At 47.3% G+C, this 17,146-nt stretch overlaps 1 protein-coding gene across 7 annotated transcripts in view; it reads left to right on the top strand.

Moving 5' to 3' along the window:
* Positions 1 to 17,146, top strand: part of LOC144306403 (uncharacterized) — a 119,130-nt gene that overhangs the window by 31,954 nt on the left and 70,030 nt on the right. Inside the window, exon 1 of one of the 7 annotated variants that reach the window (XR_013373494.1) lies at positions 900 to 1,282. The exons of the other annotated variants lie outside the window; for them this stretch is intronic. The gene's annotated coding sequence lies outside the window, so the exon portion shown is untranslated. Of the gene's footprint in view, positions 1 to 899; positions 1,283 to 17,146 lie in introns of those variants that run through there. 7 annotated transcript variants of the gene reach the window in all.

The following is a 17,146-nucleotide window of genomic DNA, read 5'->3' on the forward strand; positions in this document are numbered from 1 at the left end:
TAGTTTCTCTTTTATTCAGACTCAGGTTGCCATGGCTGTCTGGGGTTTGCAGAGCTGGCTCCGGTTAGGAGTGGGGGAAGCAGGAGGGAGGGAAAGGCAGCCGCTCCCCTGCACGTGGCTCAGGGTTCAGTCCCCCATCCTGTGCCCTCAACGCAGTGGCCCACACCGCCAAGAGCAAGGCCAAGGAACGGAAAGCCATGGAAGTTTCCAGCAACGACCAGAGAACATCTGGAGGCCAGTCTTCAACCAATGAAACCCTTTCATGCTATAAAAGCAATGATCCGAGTTTGGGGTCAGGGAAGAGTCCCAGGGGAGGGACAGGAAGGAGAAGAGTGGTGGGGAAGGGGAGCCCCGGTGCAGAGGAAGCCGGATCCGAGTGTCCCTGTCCCCTGAGTCCCTGGTCGGTGGGGACCAGAGACCACGGTCAGGCTTTTCCTTAGCCAGTGCTTTCTGGAGCAAATTCATGAAATCAGTACGGGAGAGTGGGGGGCAGGAAGGACCACCAGCCTCTCTCTGGCCTCCAGCTCTTGAAGGAAGGTCAGGAGGTTGTGCTTTTGGCAACTGTGGAGGGAGCAGTCACTTTGTGCCCAAGGTGGGCTTCATGACGGGTCCATGTCCTTCCCAGAGGAAGCCCCCGAAGCCAAGTGTCCCCCATCAGGAGAGGTTTTCGTGTCTTCTTATGCTTGTCTTTTTTTTTCCTTTCTTTTTTTTTGGGGGGGGGGGCTCCCAGTGCCTCCAAACTCACACCAGCTGAATGACTGTTTACTTAGCCTTCCTGCAAGGCTGGCTCTCGTCACCCACGTCTGGGCTCGTCCCTGTGTTATCCTTCATGACGGGAACTTGGAAATTTCCATCATTTCCCTATAATACGAGTCCACCCTGCAGTGGCCAAACCGCCCTCGGGTGCCACAGTCTTAGAGCAGAGATTGTCAATTCTGGCCCCCCGCTGGCATCACCTGGACACGTTTGCAACGTCCAGATGCCCAGATAACGCGCAGCCCAATAACAGCAGAATCTTCAGGGGTGGATCCCAGGCTCAAGAGTTTTTAGAACTTCCCGAGGTCACTGCAGTGGCTGCCAAATTTGAGAGTTGCTGGCAGAGGGTTATGAGCACATCCAATGGCCTGGAATTAGCTGTTGGCTCTGCTGCTCCTGGAATTAGCCTGGGGCAGGTTATATGCCGCTTTCTGCCTCAGTCTCCTCATCTGCACAGAGGGAATAATACTGGTGCCAACAAGAGCACACAGTGTTGGTGCGAGGAATCATCGAGCTAATCCAAAAGGTAAAAAACACATACCAAGGGCTTGGGCACTGGCTGGCACAGGGTTAGTATTTTAGAAGTGTTAGCCATTTATTACGCTGGGGAGCATATCTCCAGTGGCACGGGCGGGATGGTGCGGGAACCTAAGAAGAGGTATAGAGAATTGAACCTATTTCTCCTTTAAAGGAGGCAGCTTTGTTGGAATATGATGGGTGTCTTCAGATTCCTATCAGACAGAAAAGGAATGTGGTTTGTTTTGCATGACTGTGAAGGAAAGAACAGGGATTCAGCAATGGGAAGTTTCCAGCGGAGCCATTTAGCAGCAGGATGGATTGTGTCGTGGGGAGTGAGTTTCCAGGCTCTAGGGGTATTCAAGCAGCAGTGGGACAGTTTTTGGTGGAAATGTCATAAACGGAGTCACGATGGAACGAAAGGACCCGCAAGGCCTCCTCGAGCCCGTACCTGGCATGTCCTGAGCGCTACCAAACGTTAGCCATTAGTGGACGTTCTCTTGCAGTGGACGGGGGCGGGCAGGGTGGTGTGGGTGTCCTCTGCGAGTCTAGAGCTGTGTTGAAGGGAGCCCTGAGGTCAAGCCAGGGGGAGTCAAACCCGTTCTCAAGTCAAGGAGGTGAAGCTGGGCCAGGCAGCGGAGCTTGGTCCAGGCGGGCCTGGAGCAGGGGTGGATGAAGAAGCCAGCCATGGGGGTGAGTGGGTGCGGGTCTGGGGTGTCTAGGGCTGCTGGGCCCCCAGGCTCTCCTGGTTGAGCTCTGGACACCAGGTAGACGGAGGCAAGTGGACATGTTCTCAATCTGAAGCTCAGCCCTGCGGCTGGCCTCCTGCACCCCAGGCCGCTGCCCCTTCCCCCTGCACCCCCTCACTGCCCCTCGCCTCCCCTTGTACTGTGTGGTTTCCTGCCGTGCGCCCTCTGCTTGGCGCGGCCTCTCCGGGGCCCATTCGACCTGCCCTACCTTTCTCGGCCGTGTGGACGGTGCTAGGCATCCCTCGGGCACCCTGCCATGGGCACCCAGATTCCCCCAGCCTGCTCCCCCTGCAGGAGGCTGCACCGTGCCAGCCCCACCTCTGGGGCACCCTCTGCACCCCCCCCTCCCAGGGCCTTCAGTGCCTCTTGGGCTCATGCCCACCGGCTGCTCCGGGCCTGCCCTCGGGCCCCGCGGCCGGGCCTCTCTGGGGTGTTCTGGATACACCGGTGGCACCTGTTCCCTCCCCGCATCCTGGCGAGCCACCTGGGCCCCCGTCTCAGAGGCACCCAGGTCCCTTCCATGCATGCCCCCGCTGGGTCCCGAACTCCCGCCTGCCCCAGGAGAGGCCGACCCCCCCACCGAGCCCCCCCTCGGACTCCTGCCCGGGCCAGCTTCCCTTCGCTCTGTTTTTAGCTCCCTATCACGTGGCAGCGACAGCTGTTCCGAGTCCCTGCCGCCCTGCTCCCTGCTTCTGTCCCCCCCCAGACCCGCCTTGTGCTCGGGGACCCTGTCTTCCCTTGGCCTGTGTACAGGGATCCCCTTCCCGGCCTTTCCCTCTCCTTCCGCTCTGGGCAGGCATGGGGGGTGGGGGTGGGGGGTGGGGGGATGCTTTCCAAGGCTAGGCCCTCCCTCTGTGCCCCTGACTGTGTCCCCTCTTCTCTCTCTGCCCCCCTGCTCCACTGTCACCTCTTCTCACTTCAGCCCTCATTTCCCCTTGGCTCTGAGTCCTGAGACTCACTCCGATTTCTTTCTTTCTTTTTTTTTTTTTAATTTTATTTATTTATTCACAAGAGACACACACACACACACACACACACAGAGGCAGAGATGCAGGCAGAGGGAGAAGCAGGCTCCCTGCAGGGAGCCTGACCTGGAGCTCGAACCTGGGACTTCAGGGTCACGACCTGGGTCGAAGGTAGAGACTTAATCACTGAGCCACCCAGGCGTCCTCACCCCGATTTCTTTTGCTTTAAGGGACAAGGAGTCACAAAGCCCGGCTTTTGTCCTGTGCCTTGCCTCCCTCCTGTCCCTAGCATTTCCTTCATCCTCCCAAGTGGGGTACCTCCCCGTGTCCCCAGGACCCAGCTGCACTGAGCTAATGTCCCTGGAGTATGCCTGGCCCTCTCCCTCCTCCCTGGGAGACAGCCTCCTGAGGTAGAAAAAGCACTGACATTGGAGGCAGCCACTCAGGGGTTTAAATCCTGGCTTTGCCCCATATTGTTATATAATCTTGACCCTCACTTGGCACATTATTCGTCTCCCCAAGGAAGAGAAAATGGAAGCACCTAATTCCCTGGCTTGCTGTGAGTAGTAAACGCTTATACTTGTAAAGTGCCCAACACAGTTGGTGCAAAATAAAAAATACTCCCCTCCATCCCTTGCGTTAGCTAATGCGGATTCCTTCACATGCCATCCACCCTTCAAACCTGGTCATGCCTTCCCCCTCTACCTGTTGCGCCCACAACCCTCTACTTTGCTCTCTGAACCTTGTTCCTCAGTCATAGTGGGTGCCCTGGTCTACCCTGTGTCAGGATGTGTCAGGATCACTTGTCTGGCCTCTCATGAAATCAAGAGCCTCGAGGGGCCAGGATATTGAATTCACCTTTGGATCCCTCTGAAGTACCTATCAGAGCACCTACACTTAACAGCTATTCATAAACAGTAAGCTTAAAAGAAATTTAGGGGTGCCTGAATGGCTTAGTCCGTTAAGTGACCTACTCTTGATTTTGGCTCAGGTCATGATCTCAGGGTAGTGAGATTGAGCCTCAGTACAGCTTCACGCTCAGTGAGGAGTCAGCTCCTCTCTGTCTCCCTCTCCCTTTGCCCCTCTTCCCACTCATGCTCTCTATCTAAAATAAATAAATCTTTAAAAAAAAGAGTAAAAAAAAAAAAGAATTGCTTGATGCTAGGTAAATCTTTATAACCTAAAACAAAACAAAAATTCCAAGCTGATCTCTTTCTCACCTATGAATATACTCTCTAACCGTGTAGAATTTACGATAAGACAGGGACTTACAACCTGAAGACTTGGGAAAAAAACCTCTTACCAAAGACCATCAGCAGATCTAGCTGGATTTTCTGTGGTCCTTTATGCTAGCTCATGGACATCATTTGCCTTCAGGTTACTAAGGTCCTCTTTTGGTAAGTAATGAGGACTTTCCCTGCTTGGTGGAATCCATCTGATTTCTGTGGAAGAGGAAATGGTCAGATTAGCCAATATCTAAGAGTCTTTCCAGCTCGAGCAACTATAGCTCAGTGAAGGTGCATGATGAGTGTGCCATAATTAAGACATTCGTTTATAAAGTGACCAAGGATGCATCTCATGTTGGTCCTGTCATGAAAGTTCTCTGAGGAAGGGTGTTTGCTGCAAGTGCATTAATCATTGCTTCATGCAACAAATATTTGTTGAGCACAGACTGTGTGTGGCCTGTTTGGTGTTGGGTGCTGGGAACACAATGGTAACTGAAGCCTGGTCTCACCAGAACTCTGGTTGACATTTGGCAGGTTCTTCTTAGGGAAGATATGTGGAGGTGGGCCGTGGGCTGGGCCAGGCCAGGCGGCTGCTTAGGCTTAGTGGCTCTCAGAGAGGACAGTCCAAGGGGACATCCTTCCCAGCAGCAGCACCTGCCCCTCCTGGCAGGACCCTCCATCCGTTACTCTGAACATGAGTCTCTGGGCTTGTCACATTATCCACAGGCAGCCTGAAATGCCTCCTGCTATACACACCAGCTTCCCTCAATTCATCTTTCAATCTGGAGGATTTACAAAGATTTATACCATTAAGAGCAAGATCTCAACAACATGCCGTATGGGAAAAACATGTTTTGCTTCTGCCCGTATATGTATTAGTGTGTAAGCTCTTCTGGGCAGGGACCCATTTTATGTGTCATGTTCTTTCTGTAAAGCTTCATTCCCTCTTAGGGTTGATGTTTCAGAAATTTGGGTGTATAACTTCATCCAGGATCAGCATTTAGGAATTAACACCAGTTCTTGGCTAATGGTGAGTCACCTACATTTTACAGTGGGACACATGGGCCTGAGTCTTATCTTCTATGCCCGAAGAAAACAAAAGACAATGGAGGAGAGAATGCTGATAGGACTTAGAATCAAGCCCTCTTCTTTCTTGGCTTAGGAGCAGGAGGCCTGAAACGTGCTCATTGTCCCTATGGCCCGGAGACAATGGCTTCAAAGTCTTCAGGGGTTGCTGGGGGTTAAGACACAGGACAGATGAGAGGGCAGCTCATCCATGCCATATGCGCCCTGTACCTGCCCACCTATCAGACATGCATGCTTCGTTGGTTCACAAAGTTCACAAAGAACCCACACTGCCCCTAAGAACAGGAACATCACAGCAGGGTCTTTGAGGGTCTGTGGATGGAAGGGGATATGGAAAATCTCCTCCAATTCTCCTTTAGTGATTTTAGGGGAGCTTTCTTTGCTCCATTTTTCCCTCGTGCCGGCTGTCCCCCTCACTTGTTGACCACCTGTCACATGTCTGTGTGAGGAGACCCAGATTCACTAGTCAGGTCTCTTACAAAGCAGAGAGGAGGGGAAAGCAGAGAACTGGGATGGTCTGTGGTCTGGACGGTTTCTCTGTGTTGTTGGGAGAGGAGAGGATAGAGGGCTGTGGGCAGAGAGAGAGGAGGTGGCCGGGTCCTCAGTTATACTTGGCACTGTACGCTTTCAAAGGCAGAATTTTCTGGCTCTTGGATAGGCAGATCCCAAAGGAAAGGATCTTGAGGCCTTCACATGCTGTAATTCTGTTACTTTGCCTCTTCCCCAAATGATCACAGTCCCCAAGTAGGTCTTTTCTATGTTTGTGATAAATTGGCTTGAAAAGTCCTCTGAAGCATACTGCATGTTTCCAGCCTCAATAATACTGGCTACCATTTGGGTAGGGTTGACAGTTTCTCTGGGCTGTTCACGTTTGCTCTCAGCCTCATCTGATTTGATCCTTAAAACATTCGTACATGGTGGGCAGGGTGGGCATTGCTCATCCGGGTTTATATTTGAAGTGTTTAGGCTCAGATCTATTTTCATGATAGGATCCTACAGAGTGCCACAAGTGTCAGAAATATTTTCCTTTATTCATTAAATGACGTCGGTGTGGTAGGGGGATAGTTAGTGGGAGTCATATATGCCAGCATGGAGATTCCAACATCTAGTTTTACAGAACAATGATGAGCTCATTGTTACATGGACAGAGCCTGGGGGTAAAGAAGCTGAGGGGTATTTGAAGGGATGGTGAGCCTCGTTCTTGCCAGAGGGGATCACCCCACACCAAGGTCAGCCTAAGGCATTTTTTTCATTCTTTAAGGAACAGCTGACCCAGGAGCATTTCTCCCATCTCGGACAAGCCCACAGATTTAATCTGGTGTCTGGACACAGGGTGCTACTCAGCTAAATGAGTGCGAATGCTCTTTATCTTGGGGATCTTTCTTAGCTCCACCCAGAAGACCAACAAGAAGGGTAAGGGAATAGGGCCCTGATTTACACGTGCTACAATTTCTGACCAGCCAAAGAAAACCAACTAATCACCAATGGACAACACTGGCAGCCATTACACAAAATTCAGGGTGAACAGAATGGCTTGATTCGGCCAATTGGGAACAGCTAGGGGTTGAAATAAAATGGCACGTTAGGCAGGAAAAATAAATCATCTTATATTACCTTTCTCTCTTTGGCCATCTTATTAGGTGTAATTTGGATGTTGCCAATATACACTCACTAAATATTTCCATGTGCTCACATAAAATTTGAACTCATAAAAGTTAAGGTCATAGTCATTTTCGATTTGTTTCAATTGTTATGCTACGTTTCCTATTTAATGTAATAAGAAGTTTTGGATGGAAATGAAGATAACCATAGTCATAAATGCACGACTTAAGAACAGAAAAAAAGGTCTCCTATTATATCTCTCATAAATTAGAAATGCAACTAACAGTTGCTCTGACTGTCAACAAAAAGATCAGAGGCTAAAATCAGCCATGGACCACTCACTGAGAAAATCCAGGATGGCCCACAGCCAGCAGGTGGATTGTATTGGCCTCTTAGCCATGATCTCAGGTTGATACCCATGCATCTTGACTGGGATAGATAGATGCTCTTTCTAGATTTATATTTGCATTTTCAGGAACGGAAGCCAATACCTCTAACGGTATAAGGGACTTGGAGCAGGGAGTTTTAAAATTTGGATCTACTCCTTGTGTACCGCTGTGAGAAACAGGACTCTATATTGTGAGTGCATTATAGTGATGTTCTGCGAAGAGTCATACACAATAAGCTTATGCACTGGCCACCCACAAAGCTGTGGACTGAATGGAAATTGGAATCAGCAATGGAAACACATTGTTCACCAAATTGCAGAGGTGATGGAGGGGGGTGAGCTTGCATGATAGAATGAATGCTAACACTTAAAAGAGTACTAACTGAAATTGAATGAAAATATTAGTTGCTAGTACACAGGATGCAAAATCCTTTAATGTCTTAGACAATTTCGAGTAGAAAATTGGCACATTGCTGATTGATCTCAAGATCTGACTCAACATTCCGTTTCCAAAGTCAAATGCTTTAGGGGGAGTGTATAAATAGCTCCTGAAGTTGAAATTTGTTCATGATCCCAAAGCTTAGCTGATGAGAGGATAACTGCTCTCCTCAACATGTCAATAGAATCACTCTGGGAGAGAGGAGCCAAGTTGTCCCAGCAGAAGGAAATCAGAGAAGATATTCTTGGAGGCTAGCATCATACATTTTAAAGGAAATATTTATCAATCAGCATCCATTTAATCGCAATTTTGGATTAGTTGGCGTGTTTACACAGGTCATGTTTTAGAAGACAGGGCAAATAATCACAAAGCTTTTTTTTTTTTTTTTTTCTTTTGGCAAACAAAATGAATTAAATAGCATCTACCATTTGCTGACTGCCCATTATGCTTCTAGGTACTTTGTTTTGTAACAGCCACATGGTAGATATTGGATCCATTTTGCATATGAGGATGCTAGGGCTGAGAGGCTGAGTGGCTTTTCTTGGGGGGGTCATAGGGCTAGATACAGCCAAGACTATCTGATTCCAAAGCCTGGGTTTCTTTTTGCTACTCTGCCTCAGAGAACTCTCTTATAGAGTCCATCCAGAGTCCATAAACATTTTATTTTATTTTATTTTTTATTTATTTATTTTCCATAAACATTTTAACTGAATCTTCTATGTCTACATGTGTACACACACACACACACACACACACACACACACATCTATGTATATAGGTGACACCTTGATGCTGTCTATAGAGGCAGAAACTTACTGGGGGCATTCCCTTAATGGAGTCCTCAAATTCTCAGGTTCTGAAAATGGATCATATCAGTTAAATATTGCCTAGGGGACTGACTCATGCTGACCAAACTGATTGATACAATAGGTGTTGCTTTGGCAATTAAGTGTGAGCAAAAGTGATAAAATTTGCCACGTTTCCTTCCCAGCAGGGTGGCGATCCTGGACGCATGTGTTGAAGGGGGAAGCCTCGGTCAGCTGGGTACTTGGGTGACTAGTGCTGAGCTGACCTGGGCTGGGCAGTAGGGGGAGAGGGTAATAAGCTTCCTCTTGAGTCAACAGAGGTGATAGGGTTGGCTGTAAGGCTTATAACCTTGCCTATCCTGACTGATACAGTAGATTGGCCGCTCCTTCTAATATAACAGTGGATAGAATCTAGTCTACGCACATGAATGAGAGGTGAGCTTGAGGCCAAATAAAGTTTTTAATAAAACTGTCATTAAAATCTCAGTGACCTGTAAGCCAATTAATCAAAATCCAATTAATTTGTGTACTTCCCACTCTCTTCAGTGTGCTGGTCCCAGCCACCTTCACCTCTGGATAATTGCCACTGCCTCCTGTACTTTCTCTCTTTGGTCACCCAGCCTGCTCTAAATCCAATCCTGGGGTGTACCTTTTACACTTTTTTTTTTTTTTTTTTTACCATTTTTCAAATTGGGATTTTAGTTGACAATAGATTGGACTAACTCTCTATGAAATTAATTATTTCTCACTGAAGGAACATGGCTTGAAAATCAGGGACAGTCATTTGCCCAAGGCCCTTCCTCCCAGTGGGCTGATCCTGGTGTGCTAAAGAGAAGGGCAGGTGGGGACTTGATGTGCCCAGAATTAGAACAAAAGGAACAAAGTCTCTGCAAGGAATATTTCCATCGGCAATGGTGCCCTCATTGTCAGGTATCCTGACCCCTAGCCCAGTCCTCTGTACATATAGTACATCTAACACTTGCTTCACCAGAAAATGGCATCTGGTTAACTGAGATTTCACGGTACACTCTATTTTGCAATAAGGCTATAACTGCATTCCTAAGAAACCTCAGGTTATCAAAAACTAAATTAACAAAGAACTGTTTTGATGGTTAAAAAAAAAAACCTAGAAGCTGTCTTACCATCACTAAATTATTTTTCTTGCTGTATTTTCAACAATAAAGGTATTTCAAAGCTCTATTTTGTTATTGAAAACTTAAAACTCTAACTATGTAATCAAAACTGACAAAAAACAATCCTAAATATCACAGAGGAAAGCCTAAATGGCATATAAGATTGAAAATAAAATCTATGTCCACAAACCAGGACAAGGAACCCTTGCACAGCTCATGGCTACCAGTGCCTGGGCAATGGGCCACTCAAACCAAGTGTGCCTGTGGACCCCCTCCCCCTACGCTGGCCCCCCACCAGCTTCTCCTCCTTGCATCATGTCGGTGCCTGGTGATGATCATGTGAGAGCCAAGCACAATAGGCGTAATACAAACCATGTTCCCAGAATGATTGCCTTATTTCTTACACTAACAAGCACATGTGCTAAGGCAGCTCTCCTGTACGTACAGTCATCACCATTTCTGTGAATCAACCGAGAAACAAAATGAAACAAGAAAACAGAGAGGATGTGTATTTAGCCCTTCTCATGTGGACCTCCAGTCTTTATTTCAAATAGTGGTCCCTCAGAGAACGGGCCACAGGGAAGTAGATGCTGTGGATGTCACCGTGTACCATGACCCGTGGCTCTCAGGGCTGTGCCTATCGTCCAGAGGGGAAAAATACCTGCCATTTGTTAGAACTGAATGCTTGCCAGAGTGTGTCCCTTTCATGGGGAAGTATTCCTAAAAGGATGCATTCAAGTCCACAAACCGTGTGATATCTGATGTTTTATCTGAAAGTAGATGAGGGCTGGGGGAGGGGAAGGGACAGGGAAGGCAGAGAGAGAGAGAGAGAGAGGGAGAAGAAACAAATGAAACCAGTTGAAACCGTCTTCTTCCATGCTCCCAAACTGCGACACTCAACAGAAAAATTCTAGAAAAGCTGTTGAAACTTCTTACCTTTAGGAACAAAGGAATAGTGTAGAATCAGAAAGCCACCAAGAGAAAGAAGTGGATCTTTCTCAGGAGAGAATGTTCTACAAAAAGCCACAAAATGTGCAGGAGAAAGTTTATTTTTGACCAAAGCTGAAGGGAAAAATTTGGCCTGTGGCAGATCTTAGTGTCTTAGAGGGTCCACTTGTCCTGAGGAGTTTTGAGAAAACTCTAGTCTTCTGTAGGCTCTGGGGCTTATCAGTTGCCATGGAAACCATTAATCTCACTACTGAAGTTCTAAGTGATTTGAGATGAAGAATGTTCACTCGAAAACATTTTACCCCGGCCCCTCTTCCTGCACACGACTGCCCTGGCAGCTGGGTGCTCCCCACCACCTCCCCTGCTGCCACGGGGACCACGGGTGCTGTGAATTTCCAGATCGTCTGCAAATTAGTGAAGCAGTCCAGACTGTAGTTAGGGAACTCTAGCTGGCAAATAACCCAAGCAGGTCTGAGACAAGTTGGTGTAAATGCTGGCATGGACCGGCTCACCTGTTGTGTGATTAAGTCATGAGGTTGCCGCTTGTTCTCTTTGGGACCAGGCCAGGCAGCATTTGTTCAAGTGAAAAATAAGGCTCTGTATGTGCGGTGTGATTGTAGCAACAGAAACAAATGGGCAAACAGATTCCGGTGGAGGAAAAGAATGAAAAAGTGGGCGGCGGGGACAATCCGGCAGCTGTGTTGAAAGGTGTCTTAGTCAGGATGGCTTGGTGGTAAGAAACAAAAACCTACACAGCTCGAGTACAGAGGGATTTGTTTGATGGTACAGGAACCCAACTGAAGGAAGTAGGGGCTGACATCATGGCAACTGGAGAATTGTCTCCGGCTTCTCACATTCTCCGCCCTCCCATCACATGGGTCTGATGTGGAGTTGGGTTGTCATGGTGCCCAGGAGGGCTCCAGCTCAACGTTGTCTTACAGCACAGGGACCCAGGGCTCTCTAACAGGTGTGACTCTATTTGGAACTCCTAAGGCAGGTATCCGATTGGTCCAAATGCCTGTGGCCAGATGGTGGGAGCAGAGGGTGGGCTTCCTCTGAGTAGATGGGGGTAAGTTCTCCAAGAAAGAGGTAGAATTGGGGGTGGAAGTAGTGGGTAGAGGGGAATGATACACATTTGCAGAAGGAAACCTTGGCATGGGCCCTGACAAATCATAATGGTTCAGCATGGATCCTGGCCATAAACAACAGAATGGCTGGAACATCTTTCAGGCTGGTTACTGTACTGGCCTGAGTGATATAGGAAGAGGGCAGCATGGAGGACTGGCTGTGGATTCCAGAGAGAACAGGGAGGCGGTGCAGCTAGAGGGCTTAGAGAGATGCCAAATGTGGAGAGGATTGAGTAATTGAAAATCCTGGTGAGAATAAGGACTGGGAATTTGGAGGCTCCAGAGAACAAAGACGGCCTCCAGAGAGACATGGCCCGAGAGGAGGCTGTGAGTGGGGAGTGAGTGGTTGAGGTCTGGGCTACGGCCATGCTGGGTATGATGTACAGACACATTGATAAGTGTCATATCCATGGATGATGTGATGGGCTGAATTGTGTCCCCTCAAATATTTTTTGTTGAAATCCTAACCCCTTAGCACCTCAAAATGCATTTGGAGATAGGGTCTTTATTTTTTATTTATTTATTTGAGAGAGAGAGAGCAGAAGCAGGGGGAGCAGGAGAGGGAGAAGCAGGCTCCCCACTGAGCAGGGAGCCTGACATGGGACTCGATTCCAGGATCCTGGGATCATGACGTGAGGTGAAGGCAGATGCTTCACCGACTGAGCCACCCCGGTGCCTGGAGATAGGGTCTTTAAAGAGTCAATTAAGGTTAAATGAAGTCATAGAAGTGGGTCCTAATCCAGCAAGACTGGCGTCCTTATAAGAAGAGAGGATTAGGACATAGACATACAGACACACAGGGGAAAGACCACGTGAGGACCCAGTGAGAAGAAGGCATCTGCAAGGCAAGGAGAGAAGCCTCAGGAGAAACCAGCCCTGCCGACACCTCAATCTTGAACTTTCAGCCTCCAGAACTGTGAGAAATAAATGTCTGTTGATTAAGGCCCCAAGCCAGTGGTGTTTTGTTATTGCTGCCCTAGCAGACTATCACAGATGGAACAGGGGAGAAGATCCCTTATGGGCCTAGAGGCAGCACTGGGATTCTAAAGAAGGCAAACCGCAGCCACCTAAGCCAATGAACTTTAGGGAGTGAGAAAAGCCAAGAGGAGGGGGATGCATTTCCCAGGGAGAGCAAGGAGTTCAAAGAAAGAGGTGAGAGAGGAGAAGTCTGCATCATGGAGAGCTGCCTCCCCCCACCGCAGTGCAGGGATTTAGGTGATAGGAGGCAGCTGGGATGAAGGAGCCAGGAGAATGGGCGAGGGCGGGATGGTTGTTGGGCTGCGTGCATGCAGCGCTCCATCCCGTGTACAGGATGCAGATATCACATGTCACAGAAGCATTGGGTGGAGGTAGAACAGAGTCATGTTAGAGGCAGAACGAGTTGACACGGGCTTGGCAGAATCTTGTAATTAATGGAGGAAGCAGAGTTAAAGAGATTACACACACCCACCCACACACACATGCACACACACTTTGTTTTGTCAGAGGAGAACTCAGGGATTCTGGAACAAGAGGAATCTCAGGTCTTGTGTCACTGTGACCCCTTACCAGAGAGTGCAGAGCATGTTCAGTCTGAATACGAAGGTCTGGAATTCTTTGGGGTGCTTGGATGTGATTGGACGCCTATATATGGTCAGACTCTGTACCCCCAGCTGCCTTGGAATAAAACCAGTTTCTGACTTCTTTTTCTGTTTCTGCCAAATTACTAAAGCATAGAGTCCCTCCTGCTTTGACTAATTCGGAGGCTTAGCTTTTTGAGGGGTGATCTTGCTCAGTGGTTTGCTTCGGCAGGGGAAGGATCGCAGGAGCTTTGTGTAAGATCTTCCAGAAGTATAGCTGGAAGGTCAGTAACTGATTTGTGTAGGATTTGGGAGGAGGGGGGGCAGTCTTGACTAGTAGCTGGTTAAAAGAAGAGGAGAGTGAGTGTATAGGTTTCCTGGGGAGTGTCCAGCGTGAACCGAGGCCGTGCCCTGCAGTAGAGCTAAGCCTTGTGCTTGGGGTACGTTGCAAGGTGTCATCATGTAGGTAACTCCAATTCAAAGCAGACAGCAAAACATTGATAGCTTAACATAAATCGATATGGCCAACAGCAGCAGAATGCAAGCTCCATGGGAGGAAAGGCCGTTTCTGCTGTATTTTCCGGAGCCTGGATAAACAGTGCCTAACCCGTTGGTGTTCAGTACATGCCTGCAGAATAAGTGAGTCAATCACGGAGTTCAAATATGTGGAGTTCAAAACCTTAGGTACTTCCACCCTCTCCCTTCCCTCCCACCCTCTTGTTTCTTTTGTCCAAACAACAACAACAAACACAACCAAAGCTGGACGAGGAACATCTGCAGAAAAATCACGTGAGAGGCACAGAGAGGCTAGAGTATGTTCAGCCTCGCTTAGAATCAAAGAAATACGATTAACATTATAATCCTATGCTGCTTTAAAATTAGCAGACGTGTTATTTTGAAATTAGCAAAGATGAAAAGATGATACTACCGAATGCTGATGTGAATGCAGCGAGATATTCTCTTATATTTCAGGTGGGAGCGTAAAGGAGTGTAATTTTTTTTTAAAGATTTTTTAAAATTTATTTATTCATGATAGACATGGGGGAGAGAGAAGCAGAGACACAGGCAGAGGGAGAAGCAGGTTCCATGCAGGGAGCCTGATGTGGGACTTGATCCCGGGACTCCAGGATCGCGCCCCGGGCCAAAGGCAGGCGCTAAACCACTGAGCCCCCCAGGGATCCCAAGGGGTGTAATTTTTATAAGAAGTCAGTGTGTATCCAAAATGGTAATAATTGTGAATTGTAAAAAATATCGTAAAAATTATAAATATTTTCATATGAGTTGACGTGCTGCTGATTATAATTACACAGCTAAATCGTGGGTAGAGTTTAATTCATTTTATTGCATTTCCCCCATTCCAGGAGGGCATTTGCAAGGAAATGACAGTGGTTTTTTTTTTTTAAGATTTTATTTATTTATTCATGAGAGACACAGAGAGAGAGAGGCAGAGACATAGACAGAGGGAGAAGTAGACTGTGGGGTGGGGACTCGATGAGAGACTTGATCCCAGGACCCCGGGATCATGACCTGAGCCCAAGGCAGATGGCCAACCACTGAGCCACCCAGGTGCCCCAACAGTGCATTTTTTAAGAAGAAAATATTGGTAGTAGAAATAGTGAGATATCAAGACAGAGGTAGAAATAAGCAATCTAGAAAATGTTCCTGACCACACAGCAAGAATTGTGGATTTTTTTTTTTTTATGTAGAATAGAACAGCAAAGGGCCTCAGAAGACCAATCATCAATTAAGTCCTAGTGTGCTAAGACCAAATTATTCCCTACCAGATTTTATAATAGTTTTACCAACTTGCTTTTGTATGACTGAGGTTTATGCCGTTAGAGTGTTTAAAAACAGTCTAGGAAGCATTTAGCTAACACTTAAAATCAATTCATTAATAACTTATATTCAGTATATTACCGGGCTGCAGTACATTGTCATCTTTTGAGTGAGGTACTTTAATAGTCCTTGGCTTGTGAATGAATGCCCAGTGGCGTGTTATTTTGCATTATTACATTTGTTATTTTAACACTCCAACCTATATCTTACTATTTAGCAGTTCCAAAAAATAGTAGAGAGGGCATATAAGAGTGAAATGGGAATCTTTCACAATTCAGGAATAGGGCTAAATGTAAAATGCAAATCCTGATAACTGTGATTGGTGTGTCTGTGTGTATATGTCTAAGGCTTGTGGAATTCTTTTGCTTTCAGATTTTATTTGATGGGCAAGTAGGACTGCTTTGGAGCTGAGTCGTTAATAAACCCCTGAGTTGCAAATGTCACACACCTGTCAGCCATGAATGGCCCTTTCTTTCTTGAGAGCTGCTGTGGTGTTAACTTTGCCTGACTTCCCTTCTAGCACGGCTTCTCTTTCCAGTGTCCTCTCTAGCGATTAGTCATTTCAGCAGAACTTCCCCATCAACATCTGTTCCGAAAGCCAGTTATGTGTGAGAGAATGTGGGACTGTGCTTTGCAATTTGCAGAGGGTTATTATGCAGATGGCAGCAGGGAGGTCTTGGCTCCCCCACGTAGGAGACAAATGCGATGGGTGATACTTCCACCCACACCCACTGCACATGTTCCTCCGAAAGCCTGTGTTTGCTCAGGTTTTGGAAGCTATGAGCCTTCTTGGGGGCCTCACCTCCTTCCTCTGCAAGACCTTGTGACACACGGGTCAATACTACATAGTCCCTGTCCTCAAGGAGGTCACCATCTGGGACACATGTCACTTACTGTCTTGCTGCATTCAGTGTTGCCTCTGCTCTCTTCCTTGACCCTGTGCAAACTGGGTTCTCCTCCAGGGGTGGTTCCCCCCTGCCACCCCTGGCATGGAAGCTTGGTGGCCTCCTTTTGGGCCTGGTCCTGTTGGACTCATGTGAATGGGTCTATCCAAATATTTGTCCTGTCCTTGTTCTCCTTCTTTCAGTGACCAGGGATCTTTCTTAAACCCAAGTGTGGTCCTTACATTCCTTGGCTCCAAGGCCTTCCATGGTTCTCTGTTGCTTATGGGGGTATATTATCAATTTTATTTTTAGCATGGCACCCCATTCCTTTCTTTCTGCTGGTCTCGCTCTAATTCTACTCATGCTTGCTGTGTTCGAAATGTTAACATTTTCGGCTCAGGTCCTTACCCAATTGGTATGCTCAGGCCATAAGACTCTACTTCCCCGATTTCCTCTCCCCCATCCGTCCCTCCCTCCACTGCCCCCATGGACTTCTATTCATTCTGCAAGGTCCAATTAAGAACTCATACTGTGGCAGCAACCCTGACTCCTACGCAAAGAGAAGTATTTGTGCCTCGCAGTCATTTATTGCAACTGTGCTATACCACCGATAATGCACTATGGTTTATTTGCATGTTTGCTCATCTTTTTCACTGAATTGTGGGTCTAATTCATTCATTCGACCTACTCTCTTTTTGTGCCTGGCATTTAATAGATGCTTAATAAAACTTTGTTAAATATAAATGAATCACTGAACTCCTGCACTTCCTCCAACTGACTACAAATTTCCTAGGGCAGCCATTCTGTTTTTAGTCTTTGTTTACTCCATTGAACTCAGCTTGGTACCTGCCACATAGTAAATGCCCCATAAATGTTGGAAGTGGTAATATCTGTCTATCTATTTATCTATCTATCTATCTATCTCTCTGTCTTTCTAGCTATCCATCTATTATCTATCTATCTATCTAATCTATCATCTATCATCTATGAAAGCCTGAATAAAGCCAATAGACAAAATTTGCCTGGCAAAATTCCAAGTTGCAAGGGGGAGCATGGAGGTGGGAGAAAGATGGTAACGTTGCCCATTTTTTGGATGAAGAAGCTAAACAACGGAGAGGATATATTG

Source organism: Canis aureus, chromosome 37 (assembly GCF_053574225.1).
Source record: "Canis aureus isolate CA01 chromosome 37, VMU_Caureus_v.1.0, whole genome shotgun sequence".
Lineage (NCBI taxonomy): Eukaryota > Metazoa > Chordata > Mammalia > Carnivora > Canidae > Canis > Canis aureus.